A 12,294-nucleotide genomic window follows, 5' to 3' on the forward strand; every position below is an offset into this window, starting at 1 on the left:
GTCAAATTAGGCAAATTTATTTTTAAAAATAGGTTTGTCCTTGTCTAATGGTGAGGAGGGATGTGGAGTGTCTGAAAATGGCCATGAATTTCTTATGGGGATGATGGATGTACAACTGTGAATATACTAATTATTATCAGTCTATATACTTGTATTATAATTAAATATATATATTATATCTATAATACAAGTATATACATATATACAAGTATATATATAGTATATAATATATATTATAATATAATTATAATTGTATATTGTGTGATACATATTTAATAAAACTATTAAAATAGCTAGAAAACCAAATCTGTTAAGGAAAAATATCAGACAAACTTTTACAGAGGTGAAGTTTCTTAGAAAAAATATATTTTATTTCCTTGCCATAATAGAGTCAAATAGATTATAAATATATACATCACAATTCTATCAGATATTTTTCACACTGCTGGACTTCAAGATATAGGATGTTTTATATATATATATAACCTTACCAAAGTGAGGTTAACTAGATTCATTGTTTATTCAGGCATTATTAGTAATGTTTGAAACATTCAAAAGTTTATTTCTACACACACATAAAAGCCCCATGACTTAGAATGTGTAATTTTTTTGGTAAATGGGAAGTTTAGAAATAGACAATTACCAAGTTTGTAACAATTATCTAGCATAGCCTCAGAGAAAGAAGAGACTATATAAGTAAAATTATTCTTCTACCTATTGGATTTTGACTGTATTATAAAGAGAGAAATCCTCTGCTTATGTCAAAATGAATATTTCACGGGCTTAGACTTGGTAGAGAGGAGATTGAGCTGAGGCAGCCTGCTGGGTACCACATGAGTAAAGACGCTGTAATTTAACCCTTCAGCTATTGATTTGTATGAATCATCACTAAGATATTCACATAAGAAGGTATATGTGTTTTTCTCTGGCTTCCTCTAGGAGAGCAAATGTTTTCTTACTTACTAGTTAATGCACAGTTAAACACTTCCAAAGTGCATAATGAAATGCAAATTTCTGCAGGAAAAAAAAAACCACCTGACTTATGAAGTAGTTACTCTTGTATTAAACTTTCATAATGCAGTCATTGGCATGATTTTAGCTTTTATCATTTGGGTCACATATGCTGTTCCCTCATGAATAGACCTAACTGTGATTGTGCCAGCTCTAGCATCACAATTCTCTTTTATACCAGCTTCCTTGACTTTTGTAGATTTGCTTAAGGCTTTTTATATTGAGGGGATAAGTTTTGCAAAAGGGAAAACCTCCAGAGCTTTTTGTGCATTGCCAACAACAGCAGAAAGCTTCTGATTTCTAAAGTACCATATTTTAACTGTCACAGCAGTGACATAAAACTACTGTAACTAAAAAGGAGAACTGGTAAGCTATTGGTAAAAATTAATTTAAAATGTGATATATTTGTAAACAAAACAATTTGCTTAAGCTTTGTAAACTAGTCAATGCAATTTCATTGATAAAGAGATAGTTATGTATATCTCAATGGCAAAAGTAAGTATGGTACTAATGCAAATTGTATTTTAATATCTTGTTTCCTGTCCTAATCACTTAAATAATCTTAGAAGAATCATTTTTATTTTTAAAAATGTTATAATTTCTATTTTGGTTGATAGTTTTGTATAGAGTTGAGAATCAATTAGTGTTTCACAATTGAATTACCAGGCTCATGAAGCTCTTCTCAATGAATACACATACACTTGAGATTTAGTGCTTAAAGACAAAAACTAAATGTAGTCGTTTGAAGTACTTCTCTGTATCTGTAATAAACTGAATATATTTAATTTAGTAATATGTTCTTGCCAAATAATATACTATGATTGAGACTCTTTCTTAAAGAAAAACAATTAAGTTTATTTAGAATGATGTGTTTATCAATAAAATGAAATTCATTTCTAAAGCAACTGTCTGAGGAATAATGGCACAAAAATTTTGAAGAAAAACTATGTGCTTTAATCAGATTCTTCCTTTTCCTATTTTTGTCTCCCCATAAGTATCAGATCAGATCAGATCAGTTGCTCAGTCGTGTCCGACTCTTTGCGACCCCATGAATCGCAGCACGCCAGGCCTCCCTGTCCATCACCGACTCCTGGAGTTCACTGAGACTCACGTCCATCGAGTCAGTGATGCCATCCAGCCATCTCATCCTCTGGCGTCCCCTTCTCCTCCTGCCCCCAATCCCTTCCAGCATCAGAGTCTTTTCCAATGAGTCAACTCTTCGCCTGAGGTGGCCAAAGTACTGGAGTTTCAGCTTTAGCATCATTCTTTCCAAAGAAATCCCAGGGCTGATCTCCTTCAGAATGGACTGGTTGGATTGCCTTGCAGTCCAAGGGACTCTCAAGATTCTTCTCCAACACCACAGTTCAAAACCATCAATTCTTTGGTGCTCAGCCTTCTTCACAGTCCAACCCTCACATTCATACATGACCACAGGAAAAACCATAGCAAAACTATATACCCCATAGTTATATGTGTATGCATTTATTTCTGTGTGCATAAACTTTTATATACTTATACATACTTATCATAAATATGATATTCATATATTCCTACATATAATTAATGGCATGTACATGCTTTTTTATATAATAGAAATAACATAAAATACACTCAAATATTTTATTAAAAGTTTGAATTTACAAATATCTATCAGTTATTGGAATATGTCTTCTCTGTTTTGTTTCTTCTATATAGATCAGGTATACAGATGACTTTCAAGGGAGACATTAAAGACTTGATATAAGTGATGCTTGTATGTATACATGCACACTTCCTCTAAGTGAAATTCAAAAAATTGCATCACATGCTTAAGGGTTACACAAACTATGTTGTTGTTGTTCAGTCACCCAGACATGTCCGACTCTTTGCAACCCCATGGACTGCAGCACTCCAGGCCTCCCTGTCCCTCACCATCTCACAGAGTTTGGCCAAGTTCATATCCATTGCATCAGTGATGCCATCCAGCCATCTCATCCTCTATTGCCCTCTTCTCTTTCTGCCCTCAATCTTTCCCAGCATCAGGGACTTTTTCAGTAAGTTGGCTGTTCACATCAGGTGACCAAAATACTGGAGCATCAGCTTCAGCATCAGTCCTTCCACTGATCTTCCTCCCTGAATATGCAAGGTTGATTTCCTTGAAAATGTACTGGTTTTATCTCCTTGCTGTCCAAGGGACTCTCAGGAGTCTTCTCCAGCACCACAGTTTAAAGGCATTAATTCCTTGGTGCTCTGCCTTCTTTACAGTCCAGCTCTCAAAACCATATATGACCACTAGGAAGACCATAGCTTTGACTATACTGAACTTTGTTGGCAAAGTGATGTCTCTGACTTTCAACACACTATCAACAGGTTTATCATAGATTTCCTGCCAAGAAGCAATCCTCTTTTGATTTCACGGCTGCAGTCACCATCCTCAGTGAGTTTAGAGCACAAGAAGAGGAAATTTGTCACTGCTTCTACCTCTTCCTCTTCCATTTGCCGTGAAGTAACAGGGCCAGAGGGCATGATCTTGGTTTAATATTTAGTTTTAAGCCAGTTTTTTTCATTCTTCTCCTTCAACCTCATCAAGAGGTTCTTTAGCTCCTGTTTGCTTTCTGCCACATACCTGAGGTTGTTGATGTTTCTCCCACCTATCTTTTTTTTTTTTTCTCCTGCCTATCTTGATTTTAACTTGGAACTCATCCAACCTGACATTTTTTCATGATGTGCTCAGTTAAATAAACAGGGTAGCAACAGACAGCCTTGTCGTACTCATTTCTCAAACCAGAACCAATCAGTTGTTCCATTCAGGGTTCAAACTGTTGTATCTTGACCTGCATACAGGTTTATCAGGAGACAGGCAAGATAGTCTGGCATTCCCATTCCCTTAAGAATTTTTCACAGTTTGTTATGATCCACAGAGTTAAAAGCTTTAGTATAGTCAGTGAAATAGAGGTTGATATTTTTCTGAAATTTTCTTGCTTTCTCCATGATCCAGTGACTGTTAGCAATTTGGTCTCTAGATCCTCTTCCTTTTCTAAACTGAGCTTGGACATCTGGAAGCTCTTGATTCACATAATGCTGAAGCCTAGTATGCGTGATTTTAAACATTAACTTTCTAGCATGGGGGATGAGAGCAATTATCCAGTGGTTTGAACATTCTTTAGTACTGCCCCTCTTGGGAATTGGGATGAGGATTGACCTTTTCCAGTCCTGTGGCCACTCCTGTGTCTTCCAGATTTGCTGATATTATTGAGTGCAACATTTTGATAGCATCATCTTTTAGAGTTCTGAATAACTCTACTAGAATTCCATCACATCCACTAGCTTTATTAAGGTACACTTGACTTCACACTCCAGAATGTCTGGCTCTGGGTAACTGACCATACCATCGTGGTTATCTGATTCATTAAGATCTTTTTTGTACACTTCTTTCATGTATTCTCTTCTGTTTCTACTAGGGTCTCTACCATTTCTGTCCATTACCATGCCCATCTTTGGCATCTTTGTTCCCTTGATATTTCCAATTTTCCTGAAGCGATCTCTAGTCTTTCCCCTTCTATTGTTTTCCTCTATTTCTGTGCACTGTTCACTGAAGACGTCGTTCTTGTCTCTGCTTGCTATTCTTTGGAACCTTTTGTTAGTTGGGTGTACCTTTCCCTTTCTCTCTTTTTTCCCACTCTTCTTTCTTCAGCTATTTGTAAAGCATCCTCAGATAGCCACTTTGCCTTCTTGCTTTTCCTTTTCTTTGGGATGGTTTTGTTCTCTGCCTCCTATACAATATTATGAACATCTGTCCATAGTTCTTCAGGCAGAAGATTAAATCTTTACTAGGTCTAATCCCTTGAATCTATTCGTCACCTTTACCACATATGCTAGGGGATTTAATTTAAGCCATACCTGGCTGTCCTGGTGCTTTTCCTGGCTTTCTTTAGTTTAAGCCTGAATTTTGCTATGAGAAACTCACGATCTGAGCCAGTCAGCTCCTGGTCTTGTTTTTGCTCACTGTATATAGCTTCTCCATTATTGGCTAGAAACAATGTTATCACTTTGATTTCTGCATTGACCATAATATACACAAACTATATTGAATCATTCATTAATCATAGACTTAGCCTATAGAACTTGGTGAAAATGTTACTGGATTTTTCTTTAACAGCACAGATGTAACAAAGTTGTTACAAAAAGAAATTTACGTATGGCTTCCTGGGTGCCAGTCTATGCAGATGGTAAAAAGATGGCAGTCAGATATTTTTATTGTTATTTTGTTCTAGCACTATCTTTAAATCTGTTGAACATAACCTCACGTGAAGGCAGATTGTTTCACTATGTATTGGCACCTCCAGCCAAACTCAGAAATAGTGACTATATCTTATATTGCTTCCAACAGCAAGAATCTCAAGATCGTGCTGTTAAAAATTTTATCTTTATACCTACTACTTAAGGTGAGGGGACTTTAAGTCTTGTGGGATAAATTGAGGAGCAGAGAGAGAGTGAGGAAGAAGTAGAACCATGAGAAAAACAAAAATGGATACAAGTTTGCATACTAAAATGTTTTTGACAACGATTATTGCACTACCTGGTTTTCATCAAAAACATAAAATATTTAAATACTTCTATAGAATAATGTTGATTAATTATCAGTCATATGTCATATGTATGTATGTGTGCTCAGTCACTCAGTCTTGTCCTACTCTTTGTGACCTCATGGACTGTAGCCTGCCAGAGTTCTCTGTCCATAGAATTTTCTGCAAGAATACTGGAGTGGGTTGCCATTTCCTATTCCAGGGAATCTTCCTAACCCAGAAATCAAACCCACGTCTCTTGCATCTCCTGTATTGGCAGGCAGATTCTTTACCAGTTGCACCACCTGGGAAATCCACATATTAATATGCATGTATATCTATTTAATATTTTTATAGGTATATACTATAAATAAATCTATTAATCACCTTAACTTATGAGGTAGGTACTATCATCATTTTTATTTTGTATATGAAGTGAGTGGGGTTGAGAGTGATTACATGATTTATTTAAGACCATACAGTGTTTATGACTTTTAACCTCAGGCTGCATGAATAAAATATCTCCACTTGTAACTTCTGTGCCATTACTGACTCTCAGTAGTAAACTATCTCAAATTAAAATACTGAACCAGAATAACCATGTGTACTCCATTTACTGTACCAATGAAGTGATGTAATGATGGCTACCAATGGTTACATCTGTCTGCTCTGAAACTAATAAATAGTTCAGATCTAGGAGAACTAGAAGCGGGAAATAAATATCTCAGATATTTTTCTTCATTGAATAAACTTGAACAATGATTTTGAATTTCACTGATATACAACTATGCTTTAGATAGAATTGAAAAGGTAATTAAGCACTCACAGGGCTTCCCTGGTGGCTCACACAGAAAAGAGTCTGCCTGCAGTGTGGGAGACCCAGGTTCAACCCCTGGGTCAGGAAGATCCCCTGGAGAAGGAAATGGCAACCTGCTCCAGTATTCTTGCCTGGAAAATCCCATGGACAGAGGAGCCTGGCAGTCTACAGTCCATGCAGTCGCAAAGAGTCAGACACGACAACAACTTCACTCAAGCACTCACTCACCCGATCTTCTTTAACACATAGATAGAAATAAAACAAAATATATCTGTTACTTTCTAAGGTAGCAAGCTTCCCTGGTGGCTCAGATGGTAAAGAATCTGCCTGCAATTCAGGAGCCCAGGGTTTCAACCCTGGGTTGAGAAGATCCCCTGGAGAAGGGAATGGCTACTCAGTCCAGTATTCTTTCCTAGAGAATTCCATGGACAGAGGAGGCTGGTGGGCTACAGTTCATGAGGTCATAAAGAGTCAGACATGACTGAGTGACTAAAACACACATACATAAGGTAATAAAGGTTTCCATCAGAGTTCTACATTTCACAAACTACTGTTAATTTGTTTATGCATATCTGAACAAGGAACATCATTCTGTTCTCAGTCTGGTGGAATGAAATTCAAGTTAATGACCTTGAACTCAACTTCAGGACCATTAAGGAGCCTGTTACACTGCAACCTTCAGTCATATGACTGGTGTTCTTATTTGGTGACAACATTAGAATTAAAACCTTCAGTTAGTTTGAATGTCCTCAAATATATAACACAGAGCTATCCTATCTGGAGGCTAGTAGATAATTTCAACTGTATATTCTGACATGGATATGCAGATTCCTTAAACAAACTCTGTTCTAGTCTTTCAGTTTCTCTGTTCTACAAATTGTTAAATATTTGTAGTACAACCTTAGGTGTGACTTCAAGTATCTAGTCATTTTGCCTACTTCACAGGCTGAGTCCTCATATACCAAAATATCATTGACTAGCTGCACAACATATAAATGTGTTGCTCTTTGAAGAAAATATTTTAATCAACAACTTGCTCGAACTTTTATATCCTTAGGCAAGAGAAATTCTAAAACATGTAATGAAATATCAAAGCACGTATTAAATGATAGCTCTAGAATCAATAAATATTGCAAGACTTGTAAGGTGTGTTAGAAGATATTGCATACAGAATAAGGAAAATGTATTGATGTCTACTCCAATAGTCAATATTCAGAATCCTATATTTACTTTTGATTCTTACTTCATTTGCACTGGCCACACTCAGCCAAGTTTTAGCAAAGTTTACTTTTTCATATGTCTAGAATAGGCCGTATTTCTATAACCCCATCATCATCATATTTATTCTATTCAAAGTCACTCTGTATCTTGATTTTCATGGAAAAATCCATTAAGTTTCATGGGAAGGAATTCTTAGCTCCTCATTTAAGCAGGATACAGTAAGTCTTTAAACCACAAAAAAACACAGCATTTTTGAGTCTTAAATATCATTATCAGATCATAACAAATGTTTCACTCCACTGTTTTAAATACTTCAGAAATGTCCTTGCCCTACCCTAACAAACATATTTCCCACTATCTTTAGAACTAAGCCATTCATTCAACAATTCTATCAGACTGACCTCTCAATATGATCAATATACGTCATGATCACCTTTGGCTTCATTATTCATCCTCACTTTAGTCTGGCTTTAGTCTTGTCTGGCTGCCATCTATGGAGTCGCACAGAGTCAGACACGACTGAAGCAACTTAGCAACAAAGTCGCTTGCCAACAAAGGTCCATCTAGTCAAAGATTTGGTTTTTCCAGTAGTCTTGTATGGGTGTGAGAGTTGGACCATAAAGAAAGCTTAGCACCTAAAAATTGATGCTTTTGAACTGTGGTGTTGGAGAAGACTCCTCAGAGTCCCTTGGACTTCAAGGAGATCAAACCAGTCAACCCTAAATGAAATCAGTCCTGAATGTTCATTGGAAGGACTGATGCTGAAGTTGAAACTCCAATACTTTGGCCACCTCATTCAAAGAGTTGACTCGTTTGAAAAGACCCTGATGCTGGGAAAGATTGAAGGTGGGAGGAGAAGGGAATAACAGAGGATGAGATGGTTGGATGGCATCACCGACTCAATGGACATGACTTTGAGCAAGCTCCAGGTGTTGGTGATGGACAGGGAGGCCTGGAGTGCTGCAGTCCATGGGATCGCAAAGAGTCAGACACAACAGAGTGACTGAACTGAACTGAACCTTCTTCCCCTGGGCTTCCCTGGGAGTTCAGTGGTAAAGAATCCATCTGCCAATACCAGAGACAGAAGACGTGGGTTCAATCCCTGGTTCTGGAGATTTCATGGAGGAGAAAATGGCAATCCACTCCAGTATTCTTGCCTGGAAAATCCCAGACAGAGGAGCCTGGCAGGCTACAGTCCATAGGGTCACAAACACTCTGACATAACTGAGCGAGTAAAGAATAAGAACCATTCCCTATTGCTCTGGCTATTTAAATCCTTCCATTATCCATCTTTTTGGTTTCAGTTCAGTTCAGTTCAGTTCAGTCACTCAGTCGTGTCTGACTCTTTGCAACCCCATGAATCACAGCATGCCAGGCCTCCCTGTCCATCACCAACTCCCGGAGTTCACTCAGACTCACATTCACCGAGTCAGTGATGCCATCCAGCCATATCATCCTCTGTCATTCTCCTGCCCCCAATCCCTCCAAGCATCACAGACTTTTCCAGGGAGTCAATGCTTCCCATGAGGTGGTCAAAGTATTGGAGCTTCAGCTTCAACATCAGTCCTTCCAATGAACACCCAGGACTCATCTCCTTTAGGATGAACTGGTTGGATCTCCCTGCAGTCCAAGGGACTCTCAAGAGTCTTCTCTTAACACCACAGTTGAAAAGCATCAATTTTTCAGTGCTCAGCTTTCTTCACAGTCCAACTCTCACATCCATACATGACCACTGGAAAAACCATAGCCTTGACTAGACGAACCTTTGTTGGCAAAGTAATGTCTTTGCTTTTCAATATGCTATCTAGGTTGGTCATAACTTTCCTTCCAAGGAGTAAGTGTCTTTTAATTTCATGGCTCAGTCACCATCTGCAGTGATTTTGGAGCCCAGAAAAATAAAGTCTGACACTATTTGCACTGTTTCCCCATCTATTTCCCATGAAGTGATGGGACCAGATGCCATGATCTTCATTTTCTGAATGTTGAGCTTTAAGCCAACTTTTTCACTCTCCTCTTTCACTTTCATCAAGAGGCTCTTTAGTTCCTCTTCACTTTCTGCCATACGGGTGGTGTCATCTGCATATCTGAGGTAATTGATATTTCTCCTGGCAATCTTGATTCCAGCCTGTGCTTCTTCCAGTCTAGTGTTTCTCATGATGTACTCCGCATATAAGTTAAATAAGCAGGGTGACAATATACAGCCTTGACGTACTCCTTTTCCTATTTGGAACCAGTTGGTTGTTCCATGTCCAATTCTAACTGTTGCTTCCCGACCTGCATATAGGTTTCTCAAGAGGCAGGTCAGGTGGTCTGGTATTCCCGTCTCTTTCAGAATTTTCCACAGTTTATTGTGATCCACACAAAGGCTTTGGTATAGTCAATAAAGCAGAAATAGATGTTTTCTTGGAACTGTCTCACTTTTTCGATGATCTAGCAGATGTTGGCAATTTGATCTGTGGTTCCTCTGCCTTTTCTAAAACCAGCTTGAACATCTGGAAGTTCATGGTTCACGTATTGCTGAAGCCTGGCGTGGAGAATTTTGAGCATTACTTTACTAGCATGTGAGAGGAGTGGACCCTTAAAAGCTTTTGTTTATGTTGATTTAATATAATGACATTTACCATTTAGAAGTTAAAACTGGAAACATAATTGTACGATTTTTTGCAAGGTATTTTCTTGGTTGCGTATGACAAAATCCAGCCTCACACAGATATATAACAACACAGAGAACCTGGCAGATCCCCTGCAGTATGCTTGGCCTCCCCTAGGGGTCCTCAGATTACACTTGGAATTTGCTACTTGAAGCTTCTAGTTCAGATCCACTCCCTCTGTTCTTTGATACTTTTTTCTGAATCCTTGAAAAGATTAATGCATGCAGTGCATGCAATGTCATTGCACATATGTTTACTTTGTAACTTCTTTATAATGCGTGTCTTGATTTTTTTAAACTACAGAGTGTATTTTATTTATATTTCCATTTTAAGCAATACAGTGTAGTGTTCCAATACTGGATTTCTATAGCAAGATTTCCTGGGCTCATTTCAATTTTTTCCCAACCATTAACTAATAATAGAGTGACTTTCTTAACTCTCTATGCCTTAAATGTTTTATCTATCAAAGACAAATAATAACAGTGCTTATATTACACAGTTGTTTTGAGGTATAAAATGTACAAAGACATAGAGAACACACACATACACACAACTGAATCACTTTCACTAGTATTTTTTCCAAAATATGGTGGAAAAATTACTGTATGGTTTCCAGCTGCAAAACATCAAAAATATTGTTCTAATTCATATTTATAGTAATATTTTTAAATTATGAAAACCAGAAGCTAATAGTCACAGTACATAAGGTTTGAAAGAGAGCTAGAGTTTTGAAATATATCCCTCTTACCAAAATATAAAGAGAAATAAAAGTCATTTCCGCACAATTAAACACAATCAGGTGATCATCTCTTTTAACTTAATCACAGTCAAGCAATGTGCCTTTCATTAATGGGGTCTATCCTTCTTCTTTCCTACGGTATTCCCCCTTGTCACTTGTGTCAAGTTCTCAAGATAATTAGGAAGAAGCTTACAAAGAAAAAATAATATTTAGGTTGATTATGCACAAATTAAAGAATGTGTTTATTACATTACACAATCTGTAGCTAAACTTAAAAAAAAAAAAAACAAGGAAGCTACCCAAGTATATCAAACATATGAGGCTATTCCAAAATGCCATCTTGAGAATGAAAATTTTGAAAAATAAGATTTTATAGCTTCTTTCATAAAAATAAGCTATTAATAATATGGTTGGTGTTTGGGTGTCTTCTGGTTCCTGCAACACACATGCACATGGACACATACACACAAACACATTCACACGCACTCCCCATTGTGCTTTACCTTGTTTTACCACCAAGAGATCATTTCATCTAAGCTCCAGTGTCTTTTGGTTTCCATTATATTTCACCAGTGGGACGATCCCACAGGAGACTGGAGGTCTAATGGAACAATGCATAACTAAATATGCCAGGTACTAGATGATGAGGAAAACAAATTATAGCTTGTATTTGTATTTCAAGGTGTGTGCCCAAGGCAGTAGCACTATTTGCTAAACTGTGTCCTTTCCTGCTGGGTCACATGGGTTAGCTGCATCCCGACCAAATCATTCTCTGTCCTTCTGCTCTCGCCTGGTTCTAGCTGTGTTTTCACTCCTCTATCCTTCCGATTCTCTGCCATTAATTCCTCTGGGAAGACACCTGTGATTATATTTCCTTACCTTCTAATCCCTTTGAATAAAGAGCAGTCAGTGATACAAGTTGAGATGTCTCAACATTTGCTTCGTGTTGAATGAGCTTCAATTCCTTTAGTTATTTTTTTTTTTTTTAACAGTAGGTCCTTGTTGGTTGTCTATTTTAAATATAGCAGTGTGTATATGTCAATCCCAAACTCCATATCTATCCCTTCCTCCCCATCCTGGCAATGTGGATGGGCCTGGAAATTATCATCATTAGTGAAGTAAGTTATACAGAGAAAAACAATATCATATGATATTGCTTAAATGCAGAATTTAAATATATATATATATATATAAACTCATTTACAAAATAGAAATAGACTCCCAAACTTAGAAAATGAACTTATTACTACTGAGGGAAGAATTTCCATCATTATAGATATAACTTTTCAATTTATGCTTATTTAAGGAAAA

Source organism: Bos indicus x Bos taurus, chromosome 16, assembly GCF_003369695.1.
Source record: "Bos indicus x Bos taurus breed Angus x Brahman F1 hybrid chromosome 16, Bos_hybrid_MaternalHap_v2.0, whole genome shotgun sequence".
In the NCBI taxonomy this organism is placed as follows: domain Eukaryota; kingdom Metazoa; phylum Chordata; class Mammalia; order Artiodactyla; family Bovidae; genus Bos; species Bos indicus x Bos taurus.